General features: G+C 42.1%; 1 pseudogene; it reads right to left on the bottom strand.

Annotated features, from left to right (window-relative positions):
* Window positions 1-11,893: 11,893 nt before the first annotated feature.
* On the bottom strand, window positions 11,894-12,011 carry LOC126485275 (5S ribosomal RNA; annotated as a pseudogene).
* Window positions 12,012-12,364: the final 353 nt, after the last annotated feature.

Genomic DNA, 12,364 nt, shown 5'->3' with positions numbered 1-12,364 from the left:
AAAACGTCAGGGATACCGCTCGCGTCCCACGAGAAACATCCTCCATACTCGAGAACAAAACCGCGTTTGATCATCACAAGGGACTATTGCCATATTGTGCACAGAGCATTTCGTAGTCCCTTCACCTCTGCGCCCCCTGTCCGAGTAAGGAGGGAGGAGGACCTTGGTGTTCAACGTCCGTCGAGTGCGAGATCATTAGAAACGGCGCACAAGCTCGTGTTAGGGAAGATGCGAAAGGATATCGGTAGAACTTTTCAAAGGAACCATCTCGGCATTTGCCTTACACGATTTAGGGAAATCAGGGAAAACGTACATCAGTATGGCCGGACGCGGGTTTGAACCGTCGTCCTACCGAATGTTAGTCCAGTGTGCTAACCACTGCGCTATCTCGCTAGGTGCCATCCGAGGGCAAGTACTGAACTAACTTCATATGAAAGTTATCTGAGTATCGTACCGCGTCACACAGCAAATAATTTATGACGCGGTGCCATACCAAGAAAACTTTCGTATCAGCTGAGTGTAATGCAGGGAGCGTACGCAGTTAGATCAGAATGGGCTCCAAGCAACATTCTGTGTTATTCCGCATCGTTGATCGGAGACTAGCAGCAGTCGGACTACGAAATTACAGTCCTCTGCGTAGGCTGCCGTTAATACAACAACACAAAAGGCTATGTTTGGAGTGGTATCGTGACAGGCTGCCTCTGAGCACTAGGGGAGTTAACATCTATGGTCATCAGTCCCCTAGAACTTAGAACTACTTAAACCTAACTAACCTAAGGACATCACACGACACCCAGTCATCACGAGGCAGAGAAAATCCCTGACCCCGCCGGGAATCGAACCCGGGAACCCGGGCGTGGGAAGCGAGAACGCTACCGCACGACCACGAACTGCTGACCTGTCGTGACAGGGAAGCACAAACTACTTATGAATGGCGTCACACAGTGTTCAGCGATGAATCACGTACCTGCACTGCCCAGGATGACCATCTTCGGCGAATACGTGTTTCATTTATTTATTGCCATTCACGTATGGGCCCAATAGGACCACGCGAGGTACAATCAATCAAAGTCGCTTTTGATGGTTGGCTTTCCTGTGTGTCCAAACGTTTGATCCTTTCAGAATGAAGTCTCTTTCTTTCATCAGACCACAGTGTTCCAGTCAGTTTTCTCGTTTCCCTCTGACCAACTTTACAATCAAATATCATTTTTCTGAATGTTTTTCTGCCTGTGACTGCCTGAGTTATATCGGCTGCTGTTAGATCCTCCTTAATCGCAGTGATCCATTTCATTGGCTCAGTTTTGGCCTTACTTCTGTTTTCGTAGAATTCTACTATTTGTTTTGTTAACCTAATGGGTGCCATTCTTTCAATGTGCCCATGAAATTTAAGTCTTCGTTTTCTCATGTCACCATATATGTCTGTGTATTCTTCTATTTACTTATTACTTCTCAGCCTATAAGTTTCACCTTCAGTAATTTTGGGGCCTAATATTTTCCTAGAAATCTTTCTTTCTTTCTTTTGAATTTCTTTCAATATCCCTCTTCCTATTTAAAATCAAAGTTTCTGCTCCATAAAGACATTCAGGTTTGATTACAGTGTGTAATCCCTAAGTTTACTGAATCTGAAAAGTGATCTTTTCTTATAAATATTTTGTGTTAATCTGAATGCAGTTGCCATTTTTTGGTAGCGAACTTCATTTCCAACTTTTTCCATACCGTTCTCTTGTTTGATTGCCCCCAAGTATTTAAAGTGAGAAATCCTTTTTATTTTTCCATGTTTCGTGTTCATAAAATATGGTGCTTGTTTTTTTGCATGTCATGTATTTCGTTTTTTCGAATGATATCTGTAGTCCTACTTTTTCCGCAACTTCTTTAAGAATTTATATTTGTTTTTGAGCTGTGGTAATATCCCTAGTTAAAATTTCCAGATCATCTGCGAAGGCGAGGCAATCTACTTTAATATTAATTCTACCTGAATTTATTGATTGATCTATATTTTGACTCGATTTTTGCTCTCGCCATTCTGAAATTACCTTTTCCAAAACACATTTAAACAGTAATGGGGAGGGTCCATCTCCCTGTCTAATAGCAGCCTTTGTATCAAATTGTTCAGAAATTTCTCCCATGACTTTAACTTTAGACCTAGCGTCGGTTAACGTTTCCTCAATCGGTGTTAGAGTTTTATAATCTATCCCTTATTCCTTTAAAATCTGGAAAAGAGATTCACGATCAACTGAGTCGTAATCCTTTTTAAAATCCACAAATATACATACAATATCGTTATTACAAATCCTTTGGTGCCTAAGGATTAGTTTTAAATTAAGAATTTGTTCTAACTGTTCTTGGGCTGGATCAAGTAAACATTGCGAGAGAACTTTCTATGTGACCGGCAGAAGAGAGATTCCTCGGCAATTATTAATATCGGTTCTATCCCCATTTTTATTCTGTGGATGAATTAGGGCATTTTTCCAGTCCTCGGGTATTTTTTCACTTTACCAGATATGTCCTGTTAGTTGAGTGACCTCTTTTATAGTGTTATAACAAGCTGATTTTAGTAGTTCTGCAATTATGCCTACTTCTCCAGATTCTTCAATTTTTTTAGTCTCTTAACTTGTTTAATTATTTCGATTTCGGCAGGTTATTTAGATTTAGGGTTGGTGTTACTAGTTTGCTGTTGGAATTTATCCGCTGGTTCTGGACAGTTTAATAGTTTTTCAAAATAAGTAGCAAGTACCTTACAATTTTCCTGGTTGTTAAGAGCCAAACTGCAATTTTCATTTTTGTAGCAAAGACTTTGAGGTTGGTAATCGGTTAGTTTTGTCTCGAATGTTTTATAAAAGTTTCTCGTATTGTTCTTGTGGAAGTCTTTTTCGATTTCTATAAGTCTGACAATTTCGTAGTTGCTTTTAGTCAGTCGGATTACTTTAGAAATTTCTTTTCTTACAGTTAGAAAAGTGTTGTACATATTTTCAGTGTTGTTACTACTCCAGTTTTTGAATGCTTCATGCCTAGACTTAGTTGATGTTTCACTATTCGCGTTCCACCAAGGGTGTTTCTTGTTTCTTTCGAAACGGAATTAAATTTTGTGCTGTTTTGATGAACTTTTCTTTTAGACTTTGCCAATTGTTGGATTGTTTTTTGTCAAGTTTGCCTGTTAGAGTTGGGGTTATTTTAGCAGTGTGAAACTTTGGGATAATTTCTTTTGTTTTGAAGAGTTTTTGAGTTTGAGTTCGCGTTAAATAATGGTCAGAATCAATATTAGCCCCTTTCCTAACTTGGACATTTAAAATTTCTTTGTTGTTAAGATATGAAATTGCTACAAGAACGACTTGAAACTCCCCAAAAAATGCATTGGGAGCCCGCCAAGTTTTTGTTTAGAAGGGTTGTTTTTAAAATGTGTTGACATGATTTTAAGGTTAAAATTTGTGCACTCTTTAACAAGTCTTTGGCCATTTTTGCTTGTCCATTTATGCGCAGGAAATCCACTCACCGTTTTCTTATATTTTTTGTTTTTACCTAATTGAGCATTAAAATCGCCCATTAAGTTTTTAGCGTGGTTTGCGGGAATTTTCGAGACGATGCTTTCTAACGTTTCTCAAGCTTCATTAACTTCTTCAGATTTTTTTACGGTTATCCTCATTGACTGGCATATGGGCATTTATTAAATTGTCTGCTTCGTTTGTACATTTAAGAGAATTTGTCATTGTTCTATTATTAACGGGTTTTACCTCCGTTATTGAATTTAAAATATTTTTGGAGACTGCAAAAGCAACTCCCAGGTGTGGTGTATTATTAAGTACTCTTTTGTCAGTTTTACTTTTAAAAAGACGATAACTACCAAAATCCATGGTGTTATTGTCCGTCATTCGTGTTTCTTGAAGTGCCAAAATCTGGAACTGCTGTTCTTTTAATGTATCTCTCAATTTACGAAATTTACTTAGTTGCAAAAGTGTTTGTATGTTAAATACTTATTTTGATTTTAATTTGGCTAGAGGACTCCGACTTCCTCTGTTGAATCACATTGCATTTTGATATGGCCGCCCCAGAATCCGAAAGACCAGTTGCGCGGTGGATTGACCAACTGGGGTAATATTGTGAGTACCAAAATGCTCCATTATGATTGTACCTGCAATCAGGTGGGATTGACTAGATTCATTGAGAGAACGGAGGAGCATTAAGACAGGAAGGGCTAGCGCCGGAATACAAATTTAAGCCGCACCATTGGTGAACAGACGCTGACCTCTTTGCCGCTTGCTACAAGACATACGCAAAGTGGATTTCGTTTTCTTTTGCCATGGGCGGTACTTTTTATTCTGTATTCGCAGCTGTCCACCGTATGTGATGGAACATTCACTATCCGCCACCTGTGACCCATCCAATACCCTAGGCATCGTCGGCTTCTTAGACTTTTAGTTACAAAGTCTTGAAGCCTGGATTCATTTATTTAACCTGATCTGATTAGGGCCATGAGGCCCTCTCTCATTTCAGACAATGGTTTCACATATGCAGTACCTTTTATATATCACAGTTACCTGAGAAATAAGAATTTTAATACGACAACTAGTAGTAAGATGATGTCTGAAAAGGCAATATGAATAAATTATACTGACTACGAACTAATAAAGTTAATACTAGCAGTACTTGTACTGCTGCAGCTGCTGCCACTAATGGTGATAATAGTAATAATAAAAATAATGAAAAAAATAATGGCGCTAAATACAATAATGATTGTGGCAGAAATATGAAGAATTGATAGGTGTAGAAATAAGATGTTTTCCGATATAGCCGTGTTCATTGATGTGACAGTGGGGTATGGAAATCTCTGCACTTGAATTCATATTTTCCTACAAAGCAAGGCGCGTAATAGAGGACGGCAGTTCTGAGAATTAGTTCTGCTTCAAGTTTTGCGGATGGGAGAGACCTGACCTTTTTTCCAACCTGGACGATCACATCTGTACCGCAGGGTTATGTGGAGCATCATGGTCAAGAGAGGAGCTCATTCGCTGGCGGATTACATCTTGTCGAAGGAGGCGAAGCAAATTTTCGTACTGTATTTAAGTGTGTAGTTGGGTGAAGAGCTTAGCAAATTTTTTGCCTATCATTTCTGGGATCGCTTTCTACAGACAGTTCCTTCTTTCAGACAAATCCTGTACTTAAGAGTGGAACGGCTGGAAAGGAGTGTAAGATAAATTAGGAATTGCACGCAAGATAAAAGTGGGTTTGAACCCTTTCTGGCAAATTATAATGGTTACAAAGAGTGATCTACAGCAGGTCTTGTTTCAGGTGCGCCGTCTGCTCTATTTTCCTCTCGAGTGCCTGCCCTCCTATTTAAGTATAATACAGACAAAACGATCTCTATAACTTAGATAACATCTGTCAGTCGCGGCTCGGGGCTCAGTGAAAGAACAGATGTTGAATAATTTACCGGCAAGCCCATTACGCGCACGCAATTCCTTTTCCACTAACAACTGTCGCTCCCCGTCGGGAAGTTTGATCTCTTCTTTTTGCGCGTTTCCGAACAGGCGCCTAATGAAAGCGGTCTCGGGAAAACGCCCAAGGTAGCGCGGCCCGGCCTGCATCACGAATGCGCATTCAAACGAAGCTGCCCTGGGCGCACAAGTGCGGTCGGGACTTGTCGTCCGACCCTCCTTCCCGCCGCCACTGTTTTCGCGCCTGCACGCCTCACCGCCGACCACGGACGCTGCGGTTCAGTATTTAAATGCTGCGTAATTAGTTTACTCTTTGAATCGCGTCACGTCCTTCTGGAAACAGGGCCGCCCTCTTAATATGCAATAAGAGAGCTCGGAGCGCTGCACTGTTAACTGAACGATATTTGAAGGACGCGTCTTTGCAGGTATCTCTCTGGTTTGTAAAACTTGCTTATGCAAGCAGCCTCGATTAGAATGCGAGAAAGAGAACGAAAATTTAACATCTTTTGTCCGTAAAGAACAGTCTGGTCTATTGCGGAGAACACATGGTTCGTCGTGTGCCAGAATAATAGTGTAGTCGTCCACCATCCCACGCCCCTTTCGACTCGTTAACTTATGCCTAAATTTGCGAAATCAGCCCGTGAAATGCTAAATGAAGAACGTTGATGATAAAATCCTTATAGGCGCAAAGCCGCACCAAATTCCTCATCTGGCTTCTTCAGTGCTCGAAGCTTCTATCCCTTCCCTGGGAGCCGGCCGCTGTGACCGAGCGATTCTAGGCAGTTCAGTCCGAAACCGCGCGACTGCTACGGTCGCAGGTTCGAATCCTGCCTCGGACATGGATGTGTGTGATGTCCTTAGGTCAGTTACGTTTAAGTAGTTCTAAGTTCTAGGGGACTGATGACCTCAGATGTTGAGTCCCATAGCGCTCAGAGCCATTTTTGAACCTCCGCTGGGATCTTGCTTATTAATCTAACAGTGTCCCTGGATGGCTCAAAACTTATTTAATAAGTTTGTTTGCGTGGCCAGCAAGCGCAGAAATAAACGTTTTGGAAAAAAAAGACTTCTTTACTGCTGAGTATTTTATTTGTTCCAGATGTGTTTCGCCTTTTACTTTAAGGCATCTTCAGTGGAATATAGAATGATACAGTTTTGTTTTGATATGCGATATTTGTAGATTATAAAACAGTACACGTCTTGTTTTTTACGTAAATAAATGATTACTTACAGCTATTCGAGTTTTTGGGATCTCCGTTTCCTCTCCCCACATCAAAACAAAAAAGTATTGTGCTAGATTGCACTGAAGACGCCTTAAAGTTAAAGACGAATCGAGCCTGGAACAAATAAAATACATTACCGCAATAAAAAGGATGTTTTTATTTACAAAATTTGTGTGTTTATTAACCTTACAGTGTTGCCCACCACACTGGTAACTCTGGTGGGTCGTTTGCTACTAGAAACTAGCAACAAGCTGCAGAAACAGACTTCTCCGTCATTTTATGCAGGTTCTCTCAGTGCAGTTATTTTTCTTGTCTTTTACATTATTAACAAAAAAACAATTGATACATGATGTAAATTTTAGGGAAGGAAAACAAATTTTACTATATCCTTATAAAGAAATTAACAGACGAAGGAAAAATTTTGATAATAAAAGCGGTCCCTTTAGCCGGCTATTTCAAGTGGGAAGGCTTTGGTAAACGCTACTGGTCTGTCTCACTTGAATTAGCTTATTCTGTTCTACTATTGTTACTACTGTTATGTATGTCGTGAGACTAACTCTACCTGGTCTGTGCATGAAGTATGGCAGTACTACTTGTTATTGCAATTTCTTTCTCCATTTGTCCACGCCATAAGCGGGAGAGGAGCGTCGTCTCTCCGAAGGGCACTTCTTGTCTATGTTGTGGGTTCGTGTTTACTTCGTTACGTCTAATTATACTACATACGTATGTTCATTTATGTTACTATACTTTACGTTTTACACAGGTTGCACATTACGTAATTACAGGCTCAAGCATAGTGTCGCGTTTCCTTTCAAAAGGCTAGCGAGATACTGACATCCAGTTATAGTGACTTTTCCACAAACAAGGCCTTCTTGTACATAGTCATAGTAATGCAGTCAAGAAGAACGGAATGGTTAACGACGTTTTCGTTGGTGTGGAAGGTCCGGGGATCAGTTCCCGACACCTCATCAGATTTTTCTGAGGTACGGAGGTCCAGAATGGGCTACGCACAGCCTCGTGTGCTCAAATGAGGAGCTGCTGGAAAAAGGAGCAGCACCAAGATCAGGATTCATCTAATGGCAATCCGGATTGGAGGGACTGGTGACACGCTGACCACAAGACCCACCAACGTAGTTCGCTCCTTGTACTGATCTGTTGGCAACAATCGGCCGTTCGGTACGGGAATAATGCAAAACGCCTGAGTGGTGTTCGCGGTTTACAAGAAGAAGGAGAAACCTCCTGCATGTTCAGTAAGGCTACCGTTTGCGACGAGTAACTGACTTCATAAGCGGAAGCCTGTGAGGGAATGGCTGAAGGCCTACCTTTTTCGGTCAGCACAAGACAAAAGGCTTCTTCCGACCTGTAACAGACGAGCTCGACCATTTCCATACTGTACGAGTATTGAAGTGAGTGCGGTTGTAGCAAAGCACATATTGACGAAACTTGAAGGACAGTAAAACAACATGCCAACGGACATGAATGTTACACACGTTTTAAGACAAACGGTAAAATAAACGGTAGCGCAGTATCAAGAAGAGTTTGACCATCTGTTACAGATGGACTTTCTGCCAAACCCGCTCTGTAGCCTAATTAATATTCGCTTCAGTTCAATAAGGCAATTAAACCTAATCCCAAGTAATCAGGAGAGTATGCAGATAATTAAAGTAAATACCAGTGGCTGCAAAACTAACTAGTACTTCTTGTTTCATTTATCTCTGTGGCGGGAGGAAATTTCTAATTTTTTTGTCGAGCTGACTCTGCCTTCTGGCTGTGGGAACATGAATTGCTACAGGGGTAAAATGGCAAGCGCATCCTAAATGTGTTAGCTCTGGAAGCCAGGGCCCACGGCAGGACGGGTTCTGGGACGGCGTTCCGTGCCAGTGTTGTGGGCAGTGGGAGACCTGAGGACCGAACAGTCCAGGTTGTAAAACTGCATTCAGAAAAGCAGTCGAAAGAATGCTTTCCAAAAGTGAAGGTCTAAGGGATGAGATGACACGCCACGCTCTGAGGAGCTCACTTTTGCGCCAAGGTCTCTCCAAGCATTTAATGTTGTTGTTGTGGTCTTCAGTCCTGAGACTGGTTTGATGCAGGTCTCCATGCTACTCTATCCTGTGCAAATTTCTTCATCTCCCAGTACCTACTGCAACCTACATCCTTCTGAATCTGCTTAGTGTATTCATCTCTTGGTCTCCCTCTACAATTTTTACCCTCCACATTGCCTTCCAATACTAAATTGGTGATCCCTTGATGCCTCACAACATGTCCTACAAACCGATCCCTTCTTCTAGTCAAGTTGTGCCACAAACTCCTCTTCTCCCCAATTCTATTCAATACCTCCTCATTAGTTACGTGATCTACCCACCTTATCTTCAGCATTCTTCTGTAGCACCACATTTCGAAAGCTTCTATTCTCTTCTTGTCCAAACTATTTATCGTCCATGTTTCACTTCCATACATGGCTACACTCCATACTAATACTTTCAGAAACGACTTCCTGACACTTAAATCTATACTCGAAGTTAACAAACTTCTCTTCTTCGGAAACGCTTTCCTTGCCATTGCCAGTCTACATTTTATATCCTCTCTACTTCGACCATCATCAGTTGTTTTGCTCCCCAAATAGCATAACTCATTTACTACTTTAAGTGTCTCATTTCCTAATCTAATTCCCTCAGCATCACCCGACTTAATTCGACTACATTCCATAATCCTCATTTTGCTTCTGTTGATGTTCATCTTATATCCTCCTTTCAAGACACTGTCCATTCCGTTCAACTGCTCTTCCAAGTCCTTTGCTGAAGCATTTAATTAATGCCAAAAAAATTTTCAGAGCAGATGTGATTAGTTTCCCAGAACATGAAAGGAGTAGGAGAACGACAACCATAAGTACCTACATGCACGAAGTCTCATTGGCGGAGACACGAGAAGGGGCAATGAGTGGAAGTAATGTTCTCGCTACTTCTCAGCTCCAGCAGTCAACTGGTTAACAATGAATAAATTATGTATGGAACGGAGCGGAGGGTGCTGGCTCACTAGGAGAGATTCAGTTGGTTGGTGCTCGCAAGATCTGCTGCTGTTTGCTAATCTAAAGCATGTTTAGGCAAAAAGGAAGAAAACGAGGAGACAAGGGACGTTCTAGACAGGAGCGATGAACGGAAAGTCTTCTTCTGAGGCTTCGGGAGAGAACACATCGTTCCAGTTATCCAGACTCATGCTCACAGACGACGAGCAGGATTTTCAGCTAGCACAGCAGTCATTCTCTGCCTCTGATTGTGTAAAGTATGATAAACACGTGCAGCACAGACAAAGGACAATTGTAGCCGATTCCAAAGTCCATTGATTCGAGTGTGGTTTTGGTAATCTACACTCATTCATGCAATCAAATAGTTCAGCTGAGTATGCGCTCAGGAAAGGGAACTGAAGACAGACAGACACTCTTGCGTAGTACTTTTGAACACTTTTTTCCGAAAACTGTCTTGAGCAGCTTGTTCGACAGCCCACACTCAACGGAAATATCTTAGACCTTGTAGGTACAAACAGGAGAGAAGTTACCGACAGCGTCGGTACAAAGATGGGGATTAATGATCATGATGTTACCATACCGACCGTGGTCACTAAAGTTAATAAATCAGTCGAGAAGGCTAAGAGAGTATTTTGTTAGAGAAAGCAGATAAACAGTTGTTAGCATCTCAGACAATGAACTGCAATCATTTAGTTCCAGTTCGATGGACAAAGATGAATTTCGGACAAAGTTAAAGCAAACTGTAAATCGTGCTCTGGACAAGTATGTCCTAGTAAGTGGATTAAGGACGGAAACGACCCATTGTGGTTTAGCAGCGAACTTTGGAAAACGCTGAGGAAGCAAAGATAGTTGCACTGTCGCTTCAAAAGAGGTCGCGGAAATGACTACAGGCGGAAATTAATAAATATTCGTGTTTCTGTGAACAGATCTATGCGCGGAGCACACAGTGATTACCAACTAGTATGATACTAGCGAAATATCTGGTCGAGACCCTGAGAAAATCCTGGTCCTATGCAAAATCGTTAAGCGGGTCGATGGCTTCCATCCAGGCACCCGTTAACCAGTCTGGTGTGGCAGTAAAAGAGAGCAAAACGAAAACCGAAGTTTCAAATTTCACGTGTAAGAAATCGTTCACTCAAGATAATCGTACAAACATGCCGTCGTTTGATCATCGCACAGACTCCCGTATGGACGACATTTTAATAGGCATCCCTGGCGTAGAAAAACTACAAAAAGAGTTGAAAATAAATAAGCCGCCAGGTCCGGATAGAACTCCAGTCCGGTTCTGCAAAGAGTACTCCACTGCACTCGCCTCTTTCTTAGCCTTCACGTATCGCGAATCTCTCGTCCTGTCCAAAGTTCCAAGCAGCTGAAGGAAGCGCAGGTGACTCCTGTGCGTAAGAAGGGTGAAAGAAAGGACACGCATAATCACAGACCAATATCCTCAACGTCGATTTGCTGCAGAATTATAGAACATATTCTGAGTTTGAATACAATACATTTCCTAGAGAACGAATAGCTTATGTTCACGAATCAGCATGGTTTTAGAAATCATCGCCCGTGTGAAACTCAGCTTGCTGTTTTCTCACATGATATACTCCGAACTATGGATGAAGGACAACAGGCCGATTCAAATTTTTAGAATTCCGAAAAGCATTTGAGACGGTATCCCACTGCAGAATGTTAACGGAGGTGCCTGGATGTGTGTGTGTCGAAGACTTCTTAAGTAATAGAACCCAATATGTTTCGTCGACGGCGAGTTTTCATCGGAGGAGTATCTTCAGGAGTGCCACAGGGAAGTGTGATAGGACAGTTATTACTTTATACATACATAAATGATCTGGCGGACATGGTGGGCAACAATCTGCGGTTGTTTGCTGATGGTGGTGTAAGCGAAGGCGTCGAAATTGAATGACTGTAGGAAGATACAAGATGACTCTAGTTGGTGTGATGAATGGGAGCGGGCTTTAAATGTAGAAAAAGGTAAGTTAATTGCAAAATTTACTTTAAACCACTAAAAGCACTCTGTCGTCAGGCCACAAGTGGCCCATCGGGACCATCCGACTGCCGTGTCATCCTCAGCTGAGGATGCGGATAGGAGGGGCATGTGGTCAGCACACCGCTCTCCCAGTCGTTATGATGGTTTTCTTTGACCGGAGCCGCTACTATTCGGTCGAGTAGCTCCTCAATTGGCATCACGAGGCTGAGTGCACCCCGAAAAATGGCAACAGCGCATGACGGCCCGGATGGTCACCCATCCAAGTGCCGGCCACGCCCGACAGCGCTTAACTTCGGTGATCTGACGGGAACCGGTGTATCCACTGCGGCAAGGCCGTTGCCTTAAACCACTAAGATCAAGATTAAATTGATGCTCGGATCTGTGATCTAGAAAATTTACCGCTGATTCTGTATCTACATCCATACTCTGCAAATGACTGTGAAGATAAATTGACAATACTTAACTTCACGTGTTCACAAAGGTGTTTCGCAAGCAAATGGCGACATGCAAATAATCAATGTCCTTTGGTAGATACAATTTCAATGCAAGCAAAATAATACAATTCGTAAGTTACTGCTGTAGCGTTTATATGACGGCTCTACTTCCACTCCGGCCGCGGCGTGGCGCTTGTGTTCTCTTCTTGTAGATGCTGCTCCTGCCTTAGTGTCCGGTTCGTCAGCGTACTGATGTCGTC

Source organism: Schistocerca serialis, chromosome 6 (genome assembly GCF_023864345.2).
Source record: "Schistocerca serialis cubense isolate TAMUIC-IGC-003099 chromosome 6, iqSchSeri2.2, whole genome shotgun sequence".
In the NCBI taxonomy this organism is placed as follows: domain Eukaryota; kingdom Metazoa; phylum Arthropoda; class Insecta; order Orthoptera; family Acrididae; genus Schistocerca; species Schistocerca serialis.
The sequence above is the reverse complement of the archived record's forward strand: the minus strand, read 5'-3'. Positions and strand labels throughout refer to the sequence as shown.